Source organism: Ranitomeya imitator, chromosome 7 (assembly GCF_032444005.1).
Source record: "Ranitomeya imitator isolate aRanImi1 chromosome 7, aRanImi1.pri, whole genome shotgun sequence".
NCBI lineage: Eukaryota > Metazoa > Chordata > Amphibia > Anura > Dendrobatidae > Ranitomeya > Ranitomeya imitator.
The window spans coordinates 45,310,541-45,337,058 of NC_091288.1; the positions used below are offsets into that span (position 1 = coordinate 45,310,541).

At 46.8% G+C, this 26,518-nt stretch overlaps 1 protein-coding gene across 1 annotated transcript in view; it reads right to left on the minus strand.

Annotated features, from left to right (window-relative positions):
• OLA1 (Obg like ATPase 1) overlaps positions 1 to 6,073 on the minus strand; it is a 216,206-nt gene extending 210,133 nt beyond the window's left edge. The window contains exon 1 of the mRNA XM_069733169.1: positions 5,966 to 6,073. The gene's annotated coding sequence lies outside the window, so the exon portion shown is untranslated. The remainder of the gene's footprint in view (positions 1 to 5,965) is intronic.
• Between the last annotated feature and the right edge of the window lie 20,445 nt (positions 6,074 to 26,518).

Below are 26,518 nucleotides of genomic sequence, written 5' to 3' on the forward strand. Positions count from 1 at the left end.
AGCCTGTAAGTCACTAACCCCTCGGGCAGATGTGAGGGCGACCAACAGGGCGGTTTTGAGAGACAGGTTTTTTATTGAAGTTTCATGTAATGGTTCAAAGGGTGGTCTAGTCAGGGCTTTAAGGACCAAGTTTAAATCCCATTGAGGAACAACTTTTACTGGAAGAGGTCTCGATCTCCCAGCTGCTCTAATAAATCTGGAGACCCACCTATTTGAGGCTAAATCAAAATTAAATAGGGCTCCCAATGCTGCCACGTGAACTTTTAGGGTACTAGTGGCCAAACCCATCTCCAACCCATTTTGTAGGAACTCTAATATGGAATTAAGGGGAATTTCTTTCCCTATTTTCGCACCTGACGAAGAAAGAAACTTTTTCCATATCTTTCCATACTGTTTCGTTGTAACCGGCTTCCTACTTTGTAATAAAGTTGAAATTAACCCCGGAGAGAACCCTCTGCTTTCTAATAGTTTCCTTTCAAGAGCCAAGCTGTCAAGTGCAAATTCTTGACTTGCGGATGATGGACGGGGCCCTGTGACAGTAGATCTTGGAGGTCTGGTAATACCCATGGGTCGGATATTGGCATTTTCCTCATCCAAGAGAACCAAGGTCTCTTCTGCCAGAACGGGGCTATTAAGATGACAAGCGCCCCGTCCTCCCGAATCTTCCTCAGCACTGCCGGAATCAGAATAAGAGGAGGGAAGGCATAGATCAGATGATGCCCCCAAGACATCAGGAATGCGTCCACTAATACCAGGTTCCCCAGGAGGGATAGGGAGCAAAAGGAGTCTACTTTTCTGTTTAGGTGGCTTGCAAAGAGATCTTTTTTGGGTACGCCTCATTTTTCTGTGATCTGGGTAAATATCGCCTGATTTAGTACCCATTCTCCCTGTTTTAGGCTGGAACGACTGAGGAAGTCTGCTTTGTAATTGTCTACTCCCTTTATGTGCAAGCTTGTCAGGGATAGAAGGTTGCTCTCTGCTATTCGTAGGATTGACCTTGTCACTTCCATTAGGTTTTTTGAACGAGTGCCCCCTTGGTGATTTAGGTAAGATACCACCACCCGGTTGTCCGACATCACCCTTGCATGGTGAGAGTGAAGGACCCCCAAGAATTCCTGAAGGGCAAATTTGACCGCAAGAAGTTCCTTCATATTGGAAGATTTGTTTGCTAGTGTCGAAGACCAAATACCCTGGGCTACTAGATCGCCCAGATGAGCCCCCCACCCTGTGGGACTTGCGTCCGTAGTCAGGACCTTTGAGATTTGGATTACCCATGGAACTCCCTGGGAAAGATTTTTCTGCGATGTCCACCATCTTAGAGAGTGATTGGTGCGAGGAGATAGTGTTAACCGCCCGTCTAAATGCCCCCCTAGATGGATTTGCTCTGACAAGATCTGCCATTGGAGATCTCTTGAATGTAACTGGGCCCACTGGACCGAGGGGATGCAAGAAGTCATGGAGCCTAAGAGGGACATGGCTTGGCGGAGTGTTATGGAGGGGAGAGATTGAATTCTCGATACTAGACTTTTTAGATTCTGTATTTTGTTCCCGGGAGCCGATATTCCATTTTTTTGGAATCTAGGGTGAGACCTAGGTACTCCTGGACCTGAGAAGGCTCTAGTCTGGATTTTTTTTATGTTTATTAGCCAACCCAATTCCTTTAAGGAATGTATTACTATTGCCAGCTGATTCTCGCAATGTTGGGGGAGGAGCCTATCACCAAAAAATCGTCCAGATATGGTACAATCAAGGTATTTTCTTCCCTGAGGTGAGCCATTACCTCCGCATTCAGTTTTGTGAAAACCCTCGGGGCTATGGCTAGACCAAACGGTAGAGCTGAGAACTGGAAGGGACTTAGGACTCCCCTGATGTGAACAACCATCCTGAGGAATCTCTGGTGATCCTTGTGTATTGGGACGTGATAATACGCGTCCTTCAGGTCTAGGACCACCATGAAGCATTGAGGAAACAGCATTTTGATAGATGACTTTATTGTTTCCATCTTGAATGCTTGAACCTCTAGGTAATCGTTTAGGTTTTTCAGGTTTATAATGGTCCTGAAGGAACAGTCTGGTTTTTTTCTCAGGAATAGAGGGGAATAGTACCCTTGCCCTCTTTCTTGTGGGGGAACCTCCAGGAGTACTCCCTTCTTTACTAACCCGATGACTTCGTTTTCTAGTGCCAATTGCTCTTCTGCTGAAGACCTTGTAGATGTCATCGTAAAAGAGGGACAAGGGTATCTTTTGAACGTTAACCTCAGTCCTGATTCTATTATGTTTAGTGTCCATTGACTGGAGGTAATCCTTTCCCAGGCTGGGAGAAAGAGAGATAGTCTCCCCCCCCCCCCCACCTGGGGCGAACCTTCATTGCGAAGGTTTCTTGCTATCGTTGGGGTTTTTGTTGAAGATGAATCCCTTATTTTTGTTCCTCTTATCCTCCCATTTCCCCTGGCCTCTCCCTGGGTTCTTACGGAAAAACCTCTTGTTCTGAAAGGGCTTCCGATAAGAGGGGAGACTCAGGGAGGGAAAGGACTTTTTGCTGTCCCCTGCTTTTTCCAGGATGTCGTCTAAGGTAGATCCGAACAAAAATTCTCCTTCGCAGGGGATGGTACACAATTTCGTTTTTGTTTGCAAGTCGCCTGGCCAGTTCTTAAGCCAGAGGGCGCGCCTGGCCGCATTAGCAAACACTGCTGACCTGGCGGCCAATCTGATGGATTCGGCCGAGGCGTCAGCCAGAAAAGCCGCAGCCCCCCTCATTACTGGTAAGGTGTTCAGTATTGAGTCCCGGGAAGAGTTCCCTTTTAATTGACCCTCTAGTTGATTCAACCAAATCATTAGGGAGCGGGATGTACATGCAGCTGCCACTGCTGGTTTTAGACCTCCTCCTGCTGCCTCCCAGGAGCCTTTGAGGAAGGCGTCCGCCTTCTTGTCCATAGGGTCTTTTAGGACCCCCATATCTTCAAACGGGAGGGCGAATTTCTTTGGAGCCTTAGCTATGGCTACATCTAACTTGGGAGCTTTCTCCCAAAACGAGCAGGATTCATCCTCGAAGGGGTATTTCCTTTTTGGAGTTAAAAGAGTCTTTTTCATTGGTTTTTTCCATTCTTTTTTAATTAAAGCCGCTATTGCGTCATTAAGCGGAAAAGCCCTTCTCTTTTTTGTTCTAGACCCCTAAACATGATGTCCTGCACCGATTTTTTGGGGTGGGAGTCTACTAACCCCATAGTACTTCTCACTGCTTTTATGAGGCCATCGGTGTCTTCTAGTGGGAAACAGTTGTGCCCCCCCCCCCCCCCCCGAGGAAGAAGAGGATGATGAAGATGAGGAGTTAGAGGATACTGAACTCGCACTATCGCTGTCAGTTTTTGACGCCGGAGACGGGGACCTGTTTCTGGTCTTTCTCCATTTTTTTCCACTTTTTAGGGATCTAAAGGTGTCTTCCACTTGCTACTTAATCAGGTTTTTTAGATCGGCTGCAAACCCGGGAAGACTTTCAGATACTGTCTGCTGTATGCAAGTATTACATAATCTCTTCTCCCAGGCGGGTGGAAGATCTTCTCTACAGATGGCACAGATTTTATGCTTGGTTTTACCTAAGCTTTTCCTCCCCGGTTGGGGTTTCTCTGCCTCTGGCTTTTTCCCCCGACGCCGTACTGGACTCCTTACTGTGTTGGGACCTTTGGCGTTCTTTACTGCTGGTGTCCTGGTATCCTTTCTGTTGTCGCCGTTTTTGCTGCTGCTGCTGCAGCGACGCTATAGGTTGAGGTGATTCTAGCAAAGGTGATGCCGGGTCGCTCATACTGCTGCTGGTCTGCGGTCGCTGCCCTGATAATGCGCGCTGCGCTGGTGCTGCGACGACTAGTAGCTCCTGAGGCTCCTGCTGACAATACTGCAGAGCCACTGGGAGATTGTAACTACTCCCATTAAAAGATTTCCCGCCACTCTTTTTTTCTTCTTTTTTTTTGCGCCTGCGCAGTAGCTCCTAGCGGCGGCGAGGAGCGCCGAACGCCGACGCCTGCGCAGACGAGCTGCTCGGCGGCGTCTGCGCAGATCAATCCTGGGCACCCGAGCGGCAATCGACCGCCGGCGCCTGCGCAGAACACTCTGCCGCATCGCGAGACCAGCGATTTCCGGGCATGCGCCGTGCTTTCAAGATGGCGCCCGGGAGTGCAGATATGGCGCTGCTGACCGGGGCTCCCGGTCCTATGCAGCCCCCAAACGCGCGGTTCTGCACGCCAGGTGGCGGTACAGTGTGCAGACTGACGCTTCCTAGGGAGGGCCGCGCCACACCTCCCGCAACCACAGAGGGACCCCCCTGGATGTTGCCGCAGCTGCATCTTACCTGGGGAGGTGACCGCGAACTCCTTGTCACCTCCCCCGCACACCCTAGAGGCCCACTAGCCCCCAGCGGTGGCGCTTCGGGTAACCACCCCAGCCGAGGCACAGGGACCCCAGCTGCCTGAGTCGGACTGGTTGGCCCCGGAATCCCACGTTGATTTGGTAAGTCCGTAGTTCTCCCATCAAGGACAGGAAACCAACTGATGCGGGAGAGTGGTACCGCCTTTTTATCTGTAGGTTTCCTGTCCTTGGTGGGCGGATCCCCTCTCTCCGTGGTGCCGTCATGGGCGACAGAGAAAAAAACCTTTTAAAGGATATATGGCTGACAACCTTACAGCGAGCGACCGTTATGGCAGCAGAATCCACAGACGTGCACCCTCTCACCACCCACCGTTGCCCTCCAGAGGGTGACTGACAGGTTTCTCTCAATCGACAGTAAAATGAAGATACTGGTCAACGAGCGGCTGGAGGATGTGCTGAGCACATTGCCTGTTCTGCTAGAGAAGGTGCTAAAGTCACGCTGTCCAAGTGTGCGACACTGGTGACCTGTCCTGAAGCCCCATACACATTATGTGGGCCAACCTGCAGACTCCGGACCCTCACCCAATATGTCTGGGGGTCTACCAACTGCAGGAACCTGGCAGAGGCTCTCTCAAACAACACAGGAGGCTTGGCCAGGCGGAGTGTTCCTGTGTATGACAGAGGCTAGGCCGGCAGCTACTAATGTGTCTGACCAGCTTCAGGCTGCATTCACATGATGCAGGTTTTTGTGTTTTTTTTTTTTTTTGCTGCGATGATAAATCTGCAGAATTATTGCTACAATTTATATATATATATTGTTTTTTTTAAAAAAAGCTATGTGACTGCGATGTGTGAATGCAACCTTAGGATAGGTCATCAATCCCACATGGCTGGGGGTCCAACACCCGGCCCCACCACCGATCAGGTCCTCTGCCCGTAGTTGACCAGCTCAGCTCTGCCCAACGTGTAGTGTTCCACTCTTATTCAGAAGATGGATGGTTTTGGTGGCGCCGCGTTGGTCTCTGGACAGCTGATGTCATGTATGACCACGGCAGCCAATCACGATGCTGTCATGTACACTGCTGAGGCCAGCGATTGGCTGCAGGGGTCACATGGATGTACATATCGCTGCAGGAGACGGACTTGCCACACAAATAGAGACTGCATTTGGACACACATTGATCACCTGTAGCATTCAGGGTGAGGGTTTTTTTAGGATTATTATCCATTTTTAGAGGTTTTTTCTGTATCAATGCAAGAATTACAGCAAGTGTGGCCGGCACAACCACAGGCGGAGGCCACGAGAGCCGGACCCCGGGGAGACCACGGTGCTGGCAATATAGTGCGGCCACCGGAGCCACGACTGCATGCAGAGCACTGCTATGGGTATGTGCATGGCAGAGGCAGGGCTATGAAGGCATCAATAGGACATGCAGCCACTAAGAGGTTCTGCAGCAGCTGGGACTGTGAAATGCAATGGGGACAATGATGGCAGCACTGGTTTATTTCCTATGGAATGAAGGGCGGCAGCTGCCTGCACAGCACACACGTGCAATGACTGCCGCAGTCCCAGCACTGACAGCTCGGTGACGAGCCCGGCGGCTCACCTCCACAACACGTGTCTGTCCCGGGGAACTGTCGCTGAGGAACGGGCGCGGGGCCTGACGGATCTCCCAGTCACGTTCGGCAGCAGCCGGCGTCCCAGAGACGGAAAGGGCGGGGCGACGCGAGTGACGACACACAACGCCTGCGTCCTATTGGTTGGTAGGGAGGGTTGGAGGTCAGGTGACTGCACATGCTGCTTCCTGACTCGCACAGGCGGCGTGCGCGCCGCTGACTCTGCTGGTGACATGACACGGAGCGGAGCTGCCCGGCCTCCTGCTGATGACAAATCACCGCTTCTCCCTGTTGTCTTTTTTATTCAAAGCAGTCTAGTGTTCTCTGTTGTCAGCCTGGGGAAAAGCGAGACTGCAGGGTTATTCATTCAATGGGATTACTTAAAAAAAACCTCCTCCCTATTACTGCGCTTCTCACTAGTATCCCACTATCACATTTATCTACTTTTTCTGACACTGTGAAAGTGTGAGATGCGATCACTGCATGAGACAACGCAGGTGGGTGATCACTGCATAAGACATAGTGGGTGGGGTGATCATTGCATAATACATGGCAGGTGGGTGATCACTGCATAACACATGACAGGTGGGTGATCACTGCATAATACATGGCAGGTGGGTGATCCCTGCATACTACATGGCAGGTGGGTGATCACTGCATAATACATGGCAGGTGGGTGATCACTGCATAATACATAGCGGGTGGGTGATCACTGCATAATACATAGTGGGTGGGTGATCACTGCATAAGACATAGTGGGTGGGTGATCCCTGCATAATACATAGCGGGTGGGTGATCACTGCATAAGACATAGTGGGTGATCACTGCATAATACATGGCGGGTGGGTGATCACTGCATAATACATGGCAGGTGGGTGATCACTGCATAATACATGACAGGTGTGTGATCACTGCATAATACATGGCAGGTGGGTGATCCCTGCATACTACATGGCAGGTGGGTGATCACTGCATAACACATGACAGGTGTGTGATCACTGCATAATACATGGCAGGTGGGTGATCACTGCATAATACATGGCAGGTGGGTGATCACTGCATAACACATGACAGGTGTGTGATCACTGCATAATACATGGCAGGTGGGTGATCCCTGCATACTACATGGCAGGTGGGTGATCACTGCATAAGACATGGCAGGTGGGTGATCACTGCATAATACATGGCAGGTGGGTGATCACTGCATAATACATGGCAGGTGGGTGATCACTGCATAATACATGGCAGGTGGGTGATCACTGCATAATACATGGCAGGTGGGTGATCACTGCATAATACATGGCAGGTGGGTGATCACTGCATAATACATGGCAGGTGGGTGATCACTGCATAATACATAGCGGGTGGGTGATCCCTGCATAAGACATGGCGGGTGGGTGATCACTGCATAACACATGGCAGGTGGGTGATCACTGCATAATACATGGCAGGTGGGTGATCACTGCATAATACATAGCGGGTGGGTGATCACTGCATAATACATGGCAGGTGGGTGATCACTGCATAATACATGGCAGGTGGGTGATCACTGCATAATACATAGCGGGTGGGTGATCCCTGCATAAGACATGGCGGGTGGGTGATCACTGCATAACACATGGCGGGTGGGTGATCACTGCATAACACATGGCAGGTGGGGTGATCACTGCATAATACATGGCAGGTGGGTGATCACTGCATAATACATGGCAGGTGTGTGATCACTGCATAATACATGGCAGGTGTGTGATCACTGCATAATACATGGCAGGTGGGTGATCACTGCATAATACATGGCAGGTGGGTGATCACTGCATAATACATGGCAGGTGGGTGATCACTGCATAATACATAGCGGGTGGGGTGATCATTGCATAATACATGGCAGGTGGGTGATCACTGCATAATACATAGCGGGTGGGTGATCCCTGCATAACACATGGCAGGTGGGTGATCACTGCATAATACATGGCGGGTGGGTGATCACTGCATAAGACATGGCGGGTGGGTGATCACTGCATAACACATGGCAGGTGGGTGATCACTGCATAATACATGGCGGGTGGGTGATCACTGCATAAGACATGGCGGGTGGGGTGATCACTGCATAAGACATGGCGGGTGGGTGATCACTGCATAAGACATGGCGGGTGGGTGATCACTGCATAAGACATGGCGGGTGGGTGATCACTGCATAAGACATGGCGGGTGGGTGATCACTGCATAACACATGGCGGGTGGGTGATCACTGCATAACACACGGCGGGTGGGTGATCACTGCATAACACATGGCAGGTGGGTGATCACTGCATAACACATGGCAGGTGGGTGATCACTGCATAACACATGGCAGGTGGGTGATCACTGCATAAGACAGTGGGTGGGTGATCACTGCATAACACATGGCAGGTGGGTGATCACTGCATAAGACATGGCAGGTGGGTGATCACTGCATAACACATGGCAGGTGGGTGATCACTGCATAAGACATAGCGGGTGGGTGATCACTGCATAAGACATGGCTGGTGGTTGATCACTGCATAAGACATGGCGGGTGGGTGATCACTACATAACACATGGCGGGTGGGTGATCACTGCATAACACATGGCGGGTGGGTGATCACTACATAACACATGGCGGGTGGGTGATCACTACATAACACATGGCGGGTGGGTGATCACTGCATAACACATGGCGGGTGGGTGATCACTGCATGAGACAATGAAATTTAAAGAGGCGGAGGGCACCACTAAGTATATAAATAAATATTGGGGCTCACCAAGGACTCGAAAAACTACGATAAGACCAAGGAAAAGAAAAGATGTCCACAAAAATGGGAGCACCTCAAACAAATATCAAAAAATACAAAGTTTTTATTGATAAACATAACAACAATATACCACACAAAAAACAAGGCTAAAAACATTTAAAAGTGCAAAATATAACACAGAAGAACACAGCAGTCATATCCTAATATAGGGAAAATGACGACCCACAACCCTATCCCCTCCCAAAAGACAGAGATATATATAAAGCGTAATGACCTAAAACACGGTCATGTATCCATATACAATGTAAACAATACAGAAAAACATTGTCCATGTAATACTCTCAAACCTCAGCTGAAAAAGTGCAGTGCATACATACGCATAGATCTACTGATATCACAGTACCATATAGTCCTAAAAAAATATTTTATAAATCAAGAAAAAATGCTAACTGGCATGTAACAATCCATGCCTAGGCGGCTGCTGAAAAAGGCTTATTACACACAGATTGAAAACATGCTAGACATGGTAATCTCATGCATGTCGGAATTGAGCATGTACCTACACCTAAAGAGATCCATATACGCGTGAAAAACCAGGGTCATATGCAGGCTAATGAGGGAAAGAAATAAGAGAGAGGGAGAGGGCTGTGGGGTGCAACCCACACGTATCGCCGCAGCTGTGGCGGCTTCCTCAGGGAAAAAATAGCATACTGTGTGAAATGCTGAGCAGAAATATATACCAGATCATAATAAAATAGATGGTGTTCACCTGTTTGGAGGCGGCAGCAGAGAAGCACATGGAGCAAGATGGTCGCGGCCATAATGTTAATCCTGAGTAGCGGCGTTTTGCTAATAAAGTTGTGTGATGGCCAGACCCGCGCATGCGCACAAACCACAAGTGCGCCTGTAGCTAATCCTCGGCGACCTGATTCCATACATGAGTGCGCCTGCGCGCTAAGTAGATAATACAAGAAAGAGCGCACACCTGTTACAACGACGGTCCCAAAGAAACACGGCACCCAACTCAGCAGCACGATCGTCATGCTAGACAGCTGCTGTTTTAAATATAGCTGCATTTTAACCAAATCCACGCATGTACATAAAGGAACAGGGGAACAAGTAAATACGGCGCAGACATAACTCCACCAGTGGTAGCCCAGCTGTTGCCACGAACAGCCACACTCTTGTCCAGACTATTAAAAACCTTTTGACACATGCAGCGTCACCAGGGGAATGAAGAAGGCGCAGTATAATCATAAAGAATATACGTGTTAATCCACATGAATACCACAGATATCACATATATTTATTAATTAAAGGTCAACTATAGCAATATAGATACACAAAAAGTGTATACAGAACTATCTATACACAGAATACGAGATGCAGTGCAGTCATATGTATATACAGAAGATGTTAGCAAAACTGTCTATATACAGAAAACAAAGTACGAAATTGGGCTGATCACATAATATGGCAACAGAGCAACCGACCCTATAAAGCGTTTGCCCATATATATATATTGACGGAGAACTTGTAAAACGCATAAATGGCAATTGAATACGTGCACACATAGCCGCAAGTATACGTTTATCCGCATAAATATACGTGGCCACAAAATGTACTGTAACCCCAAGACCAACTCGAAAGGTGGCCTAAACATATTAAAGAAACAAATGAATAAATAAATAAATTGAGGCCCAGGAGGCACACAAAAAGGACAATAAGCTTGATACTATAAGGTACTGTGATATACATAATATTTATATAGTGTATCAAAATCCTGTTAAAAAGTTGCCCTGTAAAGACCGTATCAATAGCGAACCAACAATAAAGATAGTGAAAAAGAGATCCGAACAAGACCCATAAATATAGGCACAGATGTACATACATGAACCAGAGCCCTGAAAACGCCAGATGCCATATGGTACTGTGATATAGACTGAACCCACTAGATATATACCAACCATACTAAATGCGCAACAAACAATGCAATGTGTTACATTGTGCTAAATGCCACACGCCAAGGATCCCTAGATCAAATCCCACTCCAAATCATATATTAAGCATAGAAGCCAGTGAATAAAAGTTCTTCATTTAGTCCATTTGGCGATGTACTCTTTAGGTCATAGATCCAACGTGACTCTCGTCGTAGGAGTTCCTTGGTTAAATCCCCCCCACTAATGTTGCCCAGAATTTGGTCGACAACCATAATCCGCATACCCTGATGCCTGCTGTTGTGGAATTCCATGAAATGGGATGCAACAGATGAGACGGTTTTGGCTTTAGCAATGTCCGCCTTAGCATTTGCAATGTTCGACATATGTTGTTGGACCCTCCGTCTTACTTCTTGGGTTGTCTGTCCAACGTATAGCTTCGGACATGAACAGATCAACACATAGACCAAATTCCTTGACCTGCAGTTGGAATATCTCCTCGCTTTCAGTTCTCCTGGAAAAATCGGCAGGGTTAAAGAATTAGTGGCAGCCATGTAAGGGCAAACATTGCAATTACCACACGGGAAAGTTCCCTTCATCCTGTTTCCTGATCCCAATCTCACAGTTGGCCTTTTAAAAAGGCTGGTGGTAAGAACATCTTTGAGATTCCTGGCCCTCCTGGCAATAATCCTCGGTCTATCTGATAGGAAAGGCCTCAATTTGTTCTCATTCAGCAATATCCCCCAGTGCTTACCCAGGATATTGTAGACATCCTGCCACTGATTGTTATATGCCGTAATTAGATTAATAGTTGGCATACCTTTAGGAGCTTTTGGCTCCAAAAGACTCAGTCTATTGCTCTTCCGTGAATGCTCAAAAGCACGTGCTATGGTCTTTCGCGGGTACCCTCTTTTTGACAGACGAGTGCTAAGATCATGTGCCCCCTCCCGAAAATCTAAATCTGAACTGCAATTACGCCTTACCCTCAAAAATTGGCCTTTCGGGAGATTATTCCGTAAGTGCTGAGGGTGAAAGCTTGAATAATGAAGGACGTTATTTGTAGCTGTGGTCTTGCGAAAAATCTTAGTTTGAATCTGGTTGCCAACCTTCATCACCTGGCGGGTGGGTGATCACTGCATAAGACATGGCAGGTGGGTGATCACTGCAGAACACATGGCGGGTGGGTGATCACTGCATAAGACATAGTGGGTGGGTGATCACTGCAGAACACATGGCGGGTGGGTGATCACTGCATAAGACATGGCAGGTGGGGGATCACTGCACAACACATGGCGGGTGGGTGCTCACTGCATAAGACATGGCGGGTGGGGTGATCACTGCATAAGACATGGCGGGTGGGTGATCACTGCATAACACATGGCAGGTGGGGTGATCACTGCATAAGACATGGTGGGTGGGGTGATCACTGCTAATACATGGCAGGTGGGTGATCACTGCATAACACATGGCGGGTGGGTGATCACTGCATAACACATGGCAAGTGGGTGATCACTGCATAACACATGGCGGGTGGGGTAATCACTGCATAACACATGGCAGGTGGGTGATCACTGCAGAACACATGGCGGGTGGGGTGATCACTGCATAACACATGGCAGGTGGGTGATCACTGCATGACAAATGGCAGGTGGGTGATGACTGCAGAACACATGGTAGGTGGGTGATCACTGCATAACACATGGCGGGTGGGTGATCACTGCATAACACATGGCGGGTGGGTGATCACTGCTTAACACATGGCAGGTGGGGTGATCACTGCATAAGACATGGCGGGTGGGGTGATCACTGCTAAAACATGGCAGGTGGGTGATCACTGCATAACACGTGGCAGGTGGGTGATCACTGCGTAACACATGGCAGGTGGGTGATCATTGCATAACACATGGCAGGTGGGGTGATCACTGCATAATACATGGCAGGTGGGGTGATCACTGCTAACACATGGCAGGTGGGGTGATCACTGCATAACATGGCAGGTGGGTGATCACTGCATAACACATGGCAGGTGGGTGATCACTGCATAACACATGGCAGGTGGGGTGATCACTGCTAACACATGGCAGGTGGGTGATCACTGCATAATACATGGCAGGTGGGGTGATCACTGCATAACATGGCAGGTGGGGTGATCACTGCATAACATGGCAGGTGGGGTGATCACTGCTAACACATGGCAGGTGGGTGATCACTGCATAACACATGGCAGGTGGGGTGATCACTGCATAACAGATGGCGGCTGGGTGATCACTGCATAACACATGGCAGGTGGGGTGATCACTGCATAACATGGCAGGTGGGGTGATCACTGCATAACATGGCAGGTGGGGTGATCACTGCTAACACATGGCAGGTGGGTGATCACTGCATAATACATGGCAGGTGGGGTGATCACTGCTAACACATGGCAGGTGGGGTGATCACTGCATAACATGGCAGGTGGGTGATCTCTGCATAACACATGGCAGGTGGGTGATCACTGCATAACACATGGCAGGTGGGGTGATCACTGCTAACACATGGCAGGTGGGTGATCACTGCATAATACATGGCAGGTGGGGTGATCACTGCATAACATGGCAGGTGGGGTGATCACTGCTAACACATGGCAGGTGGGTGATCACTGCATAACACATGGCAGGTGGGGTGATCACTGCATAACAGATGGCGGCTGGGTGATCACTGCATAACACATGGCAGGTGGGGTGATCACTGCATAACATGGCAGGTGGGGTGATCACTGCATAACATGGCAGGTGGGGTGATCACTGCTAACACATGGCAGGTGGGTGATCACTGCATAACACATGGCAGGTGGGTGATCACTGCATAACACATGGGAGGTTGGGTGATCACAGCTAACACATGGCAGGTGGGGGATCACTGCTAACACATGGCAGGTGGGAGATCACTGCATAACACATGGCAGGTGGGGTGATCACTGCATAATACATGGCAGGTGGGGTGATCACTGCTAACACATGGCAGGTGGGGTGATCACTGCATAATACATGGCAGGTGGGGTGATCACTGCTAACACATGGCAGGTGGGGGATCACTGCATAACACATGGCAGGTGGGGTGATCACTGCATAATACATGGCAGGTGGGGTGATCACTGCTAACACATGGCAGGTGGGGGATCACTGCATAACACATGGCAGGTGGGGTGATCACTGCATAATACATGGCATGTGGGGTGATCACTGCTAACACATGGCAGGTGGGGTAATCACTGCTAACACATGGCAGGTGGGGTGATCACTGCATAACACATGGCAGGTGGGGTGATCACTGCTAACAAATGTCAGGTGGGGTGATCACTGCATAATACATGGCAGGTGGGGTAATCACTGCTAACACATGGCAGGTGGGGTGATCACTGCATAACACATGGCAGGTGGGGTGATCACTGCATAACATGGCAGGTGGGGTGATCACTGCATAACATGGCAGGTGGGGTGATCACTGCTAACACATGGCAGGTGGGGTGATCACTGCATAATACATGGCAGGTGGGGTGATCACTGCATAACACATGGCAGGTGGGGTGATCACTGCTAACAAATGTCAGGTGGGGTGATCACTGCATAATACATGGCAGGTGGGGTAATCACTGCTAACACATGGCAGGTGGGGTGATCACTGCATAACACATGGCAGGTGGGGTGATCACTGCATAACACATGGCAGGTGGGGTGATCACTGCATAACATGGCAGGTGGGGTGATCACTGCATAACATGGCAGGTGGGGTGATCACTGCTAACACATGGCAGGTGGGGTGATCACTGCATAATACATGGCAGGTGGGGTAATCACTGCTAACACATGGCAGGTGGGGTGATCACTGCATAACACATGGCAGGTGGGGTGATCACTGCATAACATGGCAGGTGGGGTGATCACTGCATAACATGGCAGGTGGGGTGATCACTGCTAACACATGGCAGGTGGGTGATCACTGCATAACACATGGCAGGTGGGTGATCACTGCATAACACATGGGAGGTTGGGTGATCACAGCTAACACATGGCAGGTGGGGGATCACTGCTAACACATGGCAGGTGGGAGATCACTGCATAACACATGGCAGGTGGGGTGATCACGGCATAATACATGGCATGTGGGGTGATCACTGCTAACACATGGCAGGTGGGGTAATCACTGCTAACACATGGCAGGTGGGGTGATCACTGCATAACACATGGCAGGTGGGGTGATCACTGCTAACAAATGTCAGGTGGGGTGATCACAGCATAACACATGGCAGGTGGGGTGATCACTGCATAATACATGGCAGGTGGGGTGATCACTGCTAACACATGGCAGGTGGGGTGATCACTGCTAACACATGGCAGGTGGGGTGATCACTGCTAACACATGGCAGGAGGGGTGATCACAGCATAACACATGGCAGGTGGGGTGATCACTGCATAATACATGGCAGGTGGGGTGATCACTGCTAACACATGGCAGGTGGGGTGATCACTGTATAAGACTTGGCAAGTGGGGTAATCACTGTATAAGACATGGCAGGTGGGTGATCACTGCATAATACATGGCAGGCAGGGTGATCACTGCATGACAGGTGGGGTGATCATTGCATGACACATGGTGGGTGGGGTGTTCACTGCTAACACATGGCAGGTGGGGTGATCACTGCTAACACATGGCAGGTGGGGTGATCACTGCTAACACATGGCAGGAGGGGTGATCACAGCATAACACATGGCAGGTGGGGTGATCATTGCATGACACATGGCAGGTGGGGTGATCACTGCATAACATGGCAGGTGGGGTGATCACTGCATAACACATGGCAGGTGGGGTGATCACTGCATGACACATGACAGGTGGGTGATCACTGCATAACATGGCAGGTGGCGTGATCACTGCATAACATGGCAGGTGGGGAGATCACTGCATAATACATGGCAGGTGGGGTGATCACTGCTAACACATGGCAGGTGGGGTGATCACTGCTAACACATGGCAGGAGGGGTGATCACAGCATAACACATGGCAGGTGGGGTGATCACTGCATAATACATGGCAGGTGGGGTGATCACTGCTAACACATGGAAGGTGGGGTGATCACTGTGTAAGACATGGCAAGTGGGGTAATCACTGTATAAGACATGGCAGGTGGGTGATCACTGCATAATACATGGCAGGCAGGGTGATCACTGCATGACAGGTGGGGTGATCATTGCATGACACATGGTGGGTGGGGTGTTCACTGCATGACACATGGCAGGTGGGGTGATCACTGCATAACATGGCAGGTGGGGTGATCACTGCATAACACATGGCAGGTGGGGTGATCACTGCATGACACATGACAGGTGGGTGATCACTGCATAACATGGCAGGTGGGGAGATCACTGCATAACACATGGCTGGTGGGGTGATCACTGCATAACACATGGCAGGTGGGGTGATCACTGCTAACAAATGTCAGGTGGGGTGATCACAGCATAACACATGGCAGGTGGGGTGATCACTGCATAATACATGGCAGGTGGGGTGATCACTGCTAACACATGGCAGGTGGGTGATCACTGCTAACACATGGCAGGAGGGGTGATCACAGCATAACACATGGCAGGTGGGGTGATCACTGCATAATACATGGCAGGTGGGGTGATCACTGCTAACACATGGCAGGTGGGGTGATCACTGTATAAGACATGGCGGGTGGGTGATCACTGCATAAGACATGGCGGGTGGGTGATCACTGCATAAGACATGGCGGGTGGGTGATCACTGCATAACACATGGCGGGTGGGTGATCACTGCATAACACACGGCAGGTGGGTGATCACTGCATAATACATGGCAGGCAGGGTGATCACTGCATGACACATGGTGGGTGGGGTGTTCACTGCATGACACATGGCAGGTGGGGTGATCACTGCATAACATGGCAGGTGGGGTGATCACTGCATAACACATGGCAGGTGGGGTGATCACTGCATGACACATGACAGGTGGGTGATCACTGCATAACATGGCAGGTGGGTGATCACTGCATAATACATGGCAGGCAGGGTGATCACTGCATGACAGGTGGGGTGATCATTGCATGACAATGGTGGGTGGGGTGTTCACTGCATGACACATGGCAGGTGGGGTGATCACTGCATAACATGGCAGGTAGGGAGATCACTGCATAACACATGGCTGGTGGGGTGATCACTGCTCATCATCAAGCTTGGAGGTACACAATCTTATTAGGTAACGAGCTAGCAGGTCCACAGTCGTGTCTTTTACCGAGGCGAAACAGTTGACTTTTTGATGACACTTGTAAGGTCCTGCTAACAATCTGCTCAGACCTGCATAACTCTGCAACTGTCTGTGTCACTGTCTTAGAAGTGCAGCTCACACCTCGCTGCAGTATCCCGCAGGAGCCTTTTCTAGCATTTTACGTACACTTGCATTCTATTGAGTCCATCACACTCAGGCTTGTTTATTAGCCGTCTCTAACATGGCATCCTCTCCCCACTTAGGCATCAGCCTCCAGACTCCTCTGGTCAGACTGGGCCCAGCTCCTACAGCTTCACAAACAGGTATAAGTGTGTGTGCTCCCCTCTATTGTGCCAAACCTAATGTGAAAGTGGCCAGTCTCCTCCACCTGGGACAAATCCCACGTGACTGCTGCTCAGGCTGGAGCTTATTTTATTCTGCCGGGGGCTATCCAGGAATTAAGATAATGCACTTTAATTGCAAATGTTCACTTGCCCCCACGGCTAGCTACCTACCAACCCCTACAGGCACGCAAGTCTCTTCCTTTTCTGAGATGCTACAGAGGACATGAGGAGGCACTTGGGATGACCCATGACACCGCCATCTTATATACCGCCTAGTGCACTTTTGAGTGTTAAGATACAGTGCAAAACCCTTCACGACTACTGCTGCAATGCGGAACAAGAGCACGTATCAATCTATAGTGCATAGCATAGAAAACATCAAAATGCGTCTAGAGATTTTCAAAAATGTCAGCTCCAAAATTGTCTCCATTTAAACGAGTTGTCCTCTCTGTTTGTTGTTGTGTATTTCAAACTGAAAAAAAAACAACAAACTAATCTGTTACTCAGTCTTCACTGGTCCATCGATGCCTCACTGCCGCTGCTTCAGTCTTTAGTGATTGGCTGCAGCAGTCACGTCACGTCTTCAATGCGCGTAGCCATTAGACTCAGTGTCTTTGCCATTTTTTCAATTTTTTTACATGTTATATCTGATCTGGAGAGATAAGTTATTTTTGAGTTCTTGGTACAGAAATGAAAATATCAACAATTTAGGAACACCTTTTGTTAATCAAAACTGTAAACTAAGTATCACACGTTATTTACATGTACTATTACTATTTATTAATATACTTACTACAGGGTATTTGCTCATTTGGTTTTTATCTTAGGTTCTGAATATCAACTATTTTGTATGTTTTTAAACCTTTTCTAAGGGAACATGCAGATTTTGTACTTAGTTTTTTTTTTTTTTTTAATCAAGAACATTTTTTGAATTTTACACTATTTGCTCGATCATCAGTCCAAAGAATGGGACTCAAATATGCGACTGATTGTATGATCCCTTCAATAATGCATTGAGGTTAGTTGAGAAAGGGATGGACATGGTGGCAGAAGGCACAAAATATTGAGCTCAGTGATCCACAATGGTGTGATTTATTTTTATAACAGTAGACAAACATGTTAAAGCCATGTATAATGGGATATTTTCCTTAGACAATTATAGCATGTCCAGAGGCTATGGCATAAATACCAACTCCCGTCAGTGGAGAAGTGGTCATACATGGGCAACTCTGTACATTGCCTTCCACAAAATTTGCCAAAAAGTAGTGCAATCTCCTAGTAATCGATGAAGATCTCTAGGTATACATGGCCACCTCTCCACTAACAGCAGTGCTGCACCAGACAGAAAGAAGGGATCAGCTACGTCCCGGTCCCGTGGGTATACCATCTCCGCATAAATTGAGAATACCTCTTTAAGGTGGCCTAGTGAGCGAAGACTATGGCAATACACTGGGGGCAATTCATCAAAATCAGTGATTCTCTCGCTGGTCTTGATGAGGGGGTGTGTTGGATTAGACGTGCCTTGGTGAGGGGGGGTGTTGCACGTTGCGCAAAAAATTGAGACTTTTCAAAGCTTTTTTTTCGTCAGAAAAAGCATTGAGGATGGCCCCTAATGTGGTTACAGGCTTCTCAGAAAAATCGGCAGTGATCAGAGTGTTAACCGTAAGGACTGTGTCACCTTTTTCCTTTGCAATTGTGTAATCCTATTTTCTATAGGGTGCTAATAATTAGCTGTAATAATACATCATAATTTATATACTTCGTAGTCGGTATTTCATGCCATATTCAAACAAAGCAACTTAACCAGCAGATTTTCGCTAAAAAGTTACATCTTTTTCCAAAATTAAATTGTCCAGTTAAATTTTTTCAATTTTTTTTCTCCCTCGCCATCTGTGCAGCTCGAATTACCACATTTTAAGAGTTCAGACTCTACCTCCCTTCTGCTTCAGTTCCTTTGTTGGCTTCCCATTAAATTCAGAGCAACCTACATAATTCACCTCCCCTTATTTGGCGTCTTACATCTTTGTCCCTCATTATATCATGCTCTCTTCTGTGTGCTTCCCAAGACTTTTCACCGTCTCTTCTTCTGTGTCCTATCTGAACCCTTGGAACTTTTATTTCCTTCCTAATCCACCAAGCTTCCCCTTACTGTTCCTTCAAGTCACCTTTGCAGAAAAGGTTTATCTGTCAGTCAAAAATAAAAATGATATTTGGTGCCCGATCTGTATCTAACCAGTCACGGTGTGATTCTTGCTTTTCAAACTTTGTTAATTAGTGACAACTAAATTGGAAATGTATTAATCCAATTATTGAAATGGTTACATTTATTATAACATAGACATGATCTTATTCCTGCCAGTGTTACATGATGTATGGGACAGTGCAGAATGGTGAACCCAATGACTACATGAAGGTGTCTGTGACTCTAGATACGTTTAGCATACATTTATTCCAGAATTCTCAGATGAATTTCTATGGTATTACAAATAGGAAGTGGATTTTTATTCAATAATACATTAGAAATGTTTACCATATGAACAATTGCTGGCAAGAAGAAATATGTAATCTCCTAAGAATCCAGAAGCAACACACAAATATTTTAAAACCACTCATTGTGTCCGTATCGCTAGTTCCTTATAGATGCTTTCCTATGCACTTACAATTTTTGAGCCACTATCGAATCGATTGTTTCCCAGCACTCTGGGGTTCCTCAGAAGCTTGTGAGTCGCCCGCCAGGGCTGTGGGGTACTCGGTACTGGGTCCGGTAGGCTCAAAGGGGGATGTCACGGTGGCGGTGACCCGATCCTTGGCCCTGGGCGCCCATGTTAAAAGGATGGTCTTTAAAGGGGTTTTGAGAATAAAGTTTGTTCGTGACGCCACCTGTGGTATTCGGTCAGTAGGGGTCCTCTGGGGTGATGGTATGGCAGCTAGATGGTATAACTTCCCACAGGTGAAGTAGGTCCCTAGGGCTCCCGTGTGTAGATGAAGATGGTGAATGGTGCAGTAAAGAACGGAGGACACAGGTTTGCATTCACTTTACCTGGTTTACTGTAGGCTTCAGGCAACCGCAGTCCAGGGCACCAGATCACAGGTACAGGCAGGGTCCGGCCGGCTTGGAAGCGAATCCAGAGTCCCCTTTACCAGGGGGAGATGAAAGCCTTCTTCAAAGTGCGGCGGTGTCGTAGTCCCTTACTGCCAATGGCTTCTGATAAGGTCCTCACAGTTTTCTCTGTCCTCCATAAAGGTTAGGACAGAAACCCGTATGACAGGTGACTTGAGCCTTTTTATAGGGTCTCTATCACGACCCGGGCTCTATGTGCCACTGTGCCTCCTGGGTATTAAGGCAGACAGGTGATTTATAATCCAGCTGTCCTGCCGGTTTCTGCTGTGCCTCCTAGAGTCTGACACAACCTCGGTCATCTGGCTACCAGTATCTGAGCTCTCCAGGGAGGTAGCCCAGTCACAGCTGTCCTCCCCTGTCTCCTGTGCTTCACTCTCCTGCACACTTTCTACAAACTGTCTTTTCCTTCTGTATTCTCTTTCTCCAGGAGCTGCAGCAACTCTGGCTACACAGCCCCTTCAGTCTTTCTGACAGGTCTGACTTCTCTCTTCTCTGTCCACTGACAGACTGACTGACTTCCTTTCCCTCCAGCCCAGAATATAGGGAAGTTCCCCTTAATCCGGGTTCAGAGCTCCCCCTTCAGGCCTGGAGTATGAACATGTTGTGTGTATGTGATTACATGATAAAAGAGATCTTTCATCGCTTCCAAGCGTGACATCACTCTCCCTGTGAGGAAAGCAATGCCACTGTGACGACCAGGACCCTGGGGCGTCACATATGCTCTTCCCAAAAGACCAAGTAAGAGCTAGAATTTTTGCTGATTTATTTCAGCTTGTTCATAGACGCTTGGAAAGAGTCTAAGCAATTAAAACATTTTGGGGTCGATTTATTAAAACTGGCATAGCGCACACCCCTTAATGAATTTGACACTTCTTCGAAGTGGTTTGCACCTCCATTTGCCTTTCTGTCGTGCAAAATGCCATCAGTTTTGATGATTAAATTTAATGGGCGTACGTGGTCACTCCCCTGTCTCGCCCGGCTTTGCCCATTTTGGTAGAGTCCATTTAAAAATGAAAAAGTTTTTGTGCATCATCCCATTGTGCAAAAATTTGACAACTTTTTAAAACACTTTTCAACACTTTTCTGGTGTAAAAGCTTTGATGAATCAGCCCCATACAATTCTAGAATCTCGGCCCTCTTAAAAGAAGAATTATATTGAAAGGGTTGTTCCAATCTTCCTAAATAGGCATAGTTGGGTATCACTTGTAAAATCAAGCAGCTTTGCGTTTTACTTATTGAAATTTACCCCACTCCCCTATAATCCTAATTCTATTTTGTATTGTTTCCAGCTCATTGGCTGCACTGATGGCCTAGCATGAGCAGTGTTTACAAGCTCTTTTCTATTGAGCTTGTAAACCCTTCTCTGAAGTGGGCTGGGATGCTGGAGCTCCCCAGTAGCTCCTGATACCGGCAAGGTTTTACTTCCATATAAGAAACTATTTTATGGATTCCACTATGGAAATAAGTTGTAATAATATATTGTAAACTAAAATATGTATTAAATCAATGATTCCAAAACCAATTACCACATGGGAAGCTTCGAAGAATTTTGCCACTTCCAAGGAACCCATAACTCTTATTTATACCTCTAAGAGGCTTGGTGTAAGGAAGGATAACGCTGTCAATAATTCTTGCCTATCAGTAAATTCTGGTTTATGTTTAGGCTGCATTACTGCTGTGTAGACGATACTTCTAGAATTTGGTGCAACATTTGGCCAGTTTGCGTGTGCCCATCTGCCATGACAAGGCGCAACCCATACATGAAAATTACTATATCAAGTTTAGATTTACCAAGGGCTATAAATTTATAGGGCAGACAGGGTTCAGCACTAATGAAAACCGCTTTAGGCTAAGTTCACATTAGGGTATAAGACATGGTCTGATTTTCATAAAGAAAAAATTGATAATTTTTCATATGTATGTCATCTGTAAACAATCCATAAGACACTCTTATACCAGTTGTTTTTTTACTTGCCTGCATTGACCAAAAAACAGTTTTCCATGTTAATCGTGGCAATGTATCCATAAAATTTGGATGCTATACGATTGATCCACATGGGATCCAATTGTTTTTGCACACCTATACATTTGAATAGGTGACAATCATGCACACTACAGATTTTTTTTCTCACGGATATTCGGTCCGTATAATAAAACAGTCATCTAGACAGCCCTATTGAATAACATTGTGTGAACAGACACTTGGACAGCTGAGAGGAGTGCTCAGCCAAAAATACTGATACCTGTGTTTGCACAAACCCATTCTTTGTTTCTGATGGGTGAAAAAATGCTGCAAATATGGTAAAAAAAAACCCTGAAAGCACGGACATGCTGCAGTTTACAAAAACGCAGCAGTTTTCCAAATCAGTCAGGACAATAAAACCAATGTGTGTGCATGAGATTTCTGAAATCTCCTCGACTTTACTGGTACTGAAAATTTGCTTTAAAACAAAAACACTGAAAAAAATGCAATACTGAGAAATCAGCGTTTGAATTGTTATGCAAATGGATTTGGTAGATCTGAAGCCTCTGTCACTCCAGATCTATTCTCTGCCCAGGAACACCTCCTCCTGCTTGACTGACAGCCTCTGTGCAGCGTGGCTTCAGGCAAAGGAGCTGTCAGTCAAGCAGAAGGAGGCAGCGCTGGGCAGGGAACAGAGCTGGAGTGACAGAGGCTTCAGATCTACCAAACCAATTCAAACGCTGATTTCTCAGTAATGGAGGAATAGGTCATGTAATGGTATTACAGGACTTCTCTTTGCCAAAGAAACATGCGCATATTAATAGCGTGTGAAATCCTGACAGATTTCCTTTAAATCCACCATATTTTAGACTGTTGATCTCCTTTCCTCTTGAACACCGGGGTTCTTCTCGGCTCCTTTATTCCACCAGTGACATCACTATAAGATAAAGGTTCTTTGCACACATTAAGTTTTTTAGTGCAGAAATTTCTGCAACATTTCTGCATCTCTTGCCAGGAAAAAACGCAGCATATGATACGCCTGTTTTTTATGTGGATTTTACTTGCATTTTTGGCGCAGAATTTCTCCACTCATTAGTATGGGTGAAATCTGCACCTAAAACGCTGAATGAGTTGTCACACTGCAGGTTTATATCCACACCAAATCTGCAAATAAGCAACGTGTGCACAAGTCTCCTGGATTCTCATTCACTTTGCTGATATCACTTTGTGTTTTGTCGCAAATCTGCACAGAAAAAAAAACGACAAATCTGCAACGTGTGCACAGGCATGTAAACTTGCCTATTTACATAATTTTGCATATCCTCTGATTGTTATGCATAACATTTATTGGGCAATTTTTGTTTGGTGACAAAGTGCTCTGCCCTGTACCTCTACCAAAAGAATATACAGGTCCTTCTCAAAAAATTAGCATATAGTGTTAAATTTCATTATTTACCATAATGTAATGATTACAATTAAACTTTCATATATTATAGATTCATTATCCACCAACTGAAATTTGTCAGGTCTTTTATTGTTTTAATACTGATGATTTTGGCATACAACTCCTGATAACCCAAAAAACCTGTCTCAATAAATTAGCATATTTCACCCATCCAATCAAATAAAAGTGTTTTTTAATAACAAACAAAAAAACCATCAAATAATAATGTTCAGTTATGCACTCAATACTTGGTCGGGAATCCTTTGGCAGAAATGACTGCTTCAATGCGGCGTGGCATGGAGGCAATCAGCCTGTGACACTGCTGAGATGTTATGGAGGCCCAGGATGCTTCAATAGCGGCCTTAAGCTCATCCAGAGTGTTGGGTCTTGCGTCTCTCAACTTTCTCTTCACAATATCCCACAGATTCTCTATGGGGTTCAGGTCAGGAGAGTTGGCAGGCCAATTGAGCACAGTAATACCATGGTCAGTAAACCATTTACCAGTGGTTTTGGCACTGTGAGCAGGTGCCAGGTCGTGCTGAAAAATGAAATCTTCATCTCCATAAAGCATTTCAGCCGATGGAAGCATGAAGTGCTCCAAAATCTCCTGATAGCTAGCTGCATTGACCCTGCCCTTGATGAAACACAGTAGACCAACACCAGCAGCTGACATGGCACCCCACACCATCACTGACTATGGGTACTTGACACTGGACTTCAGGCATTTTGGCATTTCCTTCTCCCCAGTCTTCCTCCAGACTCTGGCACCTTGATTTCCGAATGACATGCAAAATTTGCTTTCATCAGAAAAAAGTACTTGGGACCACTTAGCAACAGTCCAGTGCTGCTTCTCTGTAGCCCAGGTCAGGCGCCTCTGCCGCTGTTTATGGTTCAAAAGTGGCTTTACCTGGGGAATGCGGCACCTGTAGCCCATTTCCTGCACACGCCTGTGCACGGTGGCTCTGGATGTTTCCACACCAGACTCAGTCCACTGCTTCCTCAGGTTCCCCAAGGTCTGGAATCGGTCCTTCTCCACAATCTTCCTCAGGGTCCGGTCTCCTCTTCTCGTTGTACAGCGTTTTCTGCCACATTGTTTCCTTCCAACAGACTTACCATTGAGGTACCTTGATACAGCACTCTGGGAACAGCCTATTTGTTGAGAAATTTCTTTCTGGGTCTTACCCTCTTGCTTGAGGGTGTCAATGATGGCCTTCTTGACATCTGTCAGGTCGCTAGTCTTACCCATGATGGGGGTTTTGAGTAATGAACCAGGCAGGGAGTTTATAAAAGCCTCAGGTATCTTTTGCATGTGTTTAGAGTTAATTAGTTGATTCAGAAGATTAGGGTAATAGGTAGTTTAGAGAACCTTTTCTTGATATGCTAATTTATTGAGACAGGGTTATCAGGAGTTGTATGCCAAAATCATCAGTATTAAAACAATAAAAGACCTGACAAATTTCAGTTGGTGGATAATGAATCTATAATATATGAAAGTTTAATTGTAATCATTACATTATGGTAAATAATGAAATTTAACACTATATGCTAATTTTTTGAGAAGGACCTGTAGACAACATATGCAAATTCTATATCAAAATGTAATTGCGTTGTGTAAAAAAAAAAACATCATTTTTTTTTTTTTGGGGGGGGTAAAGTAAACAGAAGTGAAGCATGAAATAACCCCATTCAGCACCTATTTTATGTGCCTGGGTTGACTGTCCTCCCCCTTGTAGGGCTCCTGAGTGTCATGCCATTGATGGAATCCCTGTTTTGTCTCTGCCTTTCACTGTGATTTTCCATCATTATGGACCTCTTGAATTCCTTGAATAAAAATGCAGTCCTCTCTGACAGTCTCTTTCTTTGCTTTCCTTTCTGTGTGATTTTCCGTCATTATGGTTCTTGAATTTCTTGAATAATGATATATGCTATGAACAAATAGATGGAGGAGTAATGGTTTCATCAGTGTTTTCTGAAATTTGTATCCCAGCTCCATGAGCGTTCCGAGGGGCACAGCACTGTTTGGAAAGCAATATTTTACATTCGTTTGTCTGTCTTGCTCATGCGTTCGTAATTCGCTCTTTGCTTGGTGCATATACTTTCTCCGTTCCTGTCTTTAGAATGCAGGGAGCGCTACATTCACCTCTCAAAAAAAAAAAACCTCTCAGAATATCGTATCTTTATGTTAGCAATAACCTTATTTATAGGAAGTTTCTCAAACAAAATGTTTTGTAAGATGTGCTTCATATAATATCCAAAAGTGCGCTAATTAAGGGCAGAGTTTGGGGTTAAAAAAGTGCTGGTCTAGTTTTCTTAGATACGTCTACATGAATCTGGGTCTCGCTCGGAATCTAGCATTTATAGCTGACGAAAAACATGGAACTTCCGGTACCTTGGCGCAGGATGTCTGTACCTATGAGTACTCCAGTTTAAAGAGGTTATATAGTTTGTTTTATTACAAGACTAAGAACTACCTATATGCCTGTTGTGCCGATTTCTGCCGGCACAGAAGAGTCATTGACCGCTCCTGCCGGCAATTCATCGGCTTCTGTTAACGTCACGTTGACCGTACAGTGGCTTCTCTTCCACTCTGCTCTGACGGGCATGACTGCCGACATCATGCCGATTGACCACCGGCTTCCTGCTCCCTAATTTGTGTGGACTGTTCCCCCTGGTTCTCTTCTAGCTACAAGAGCGCG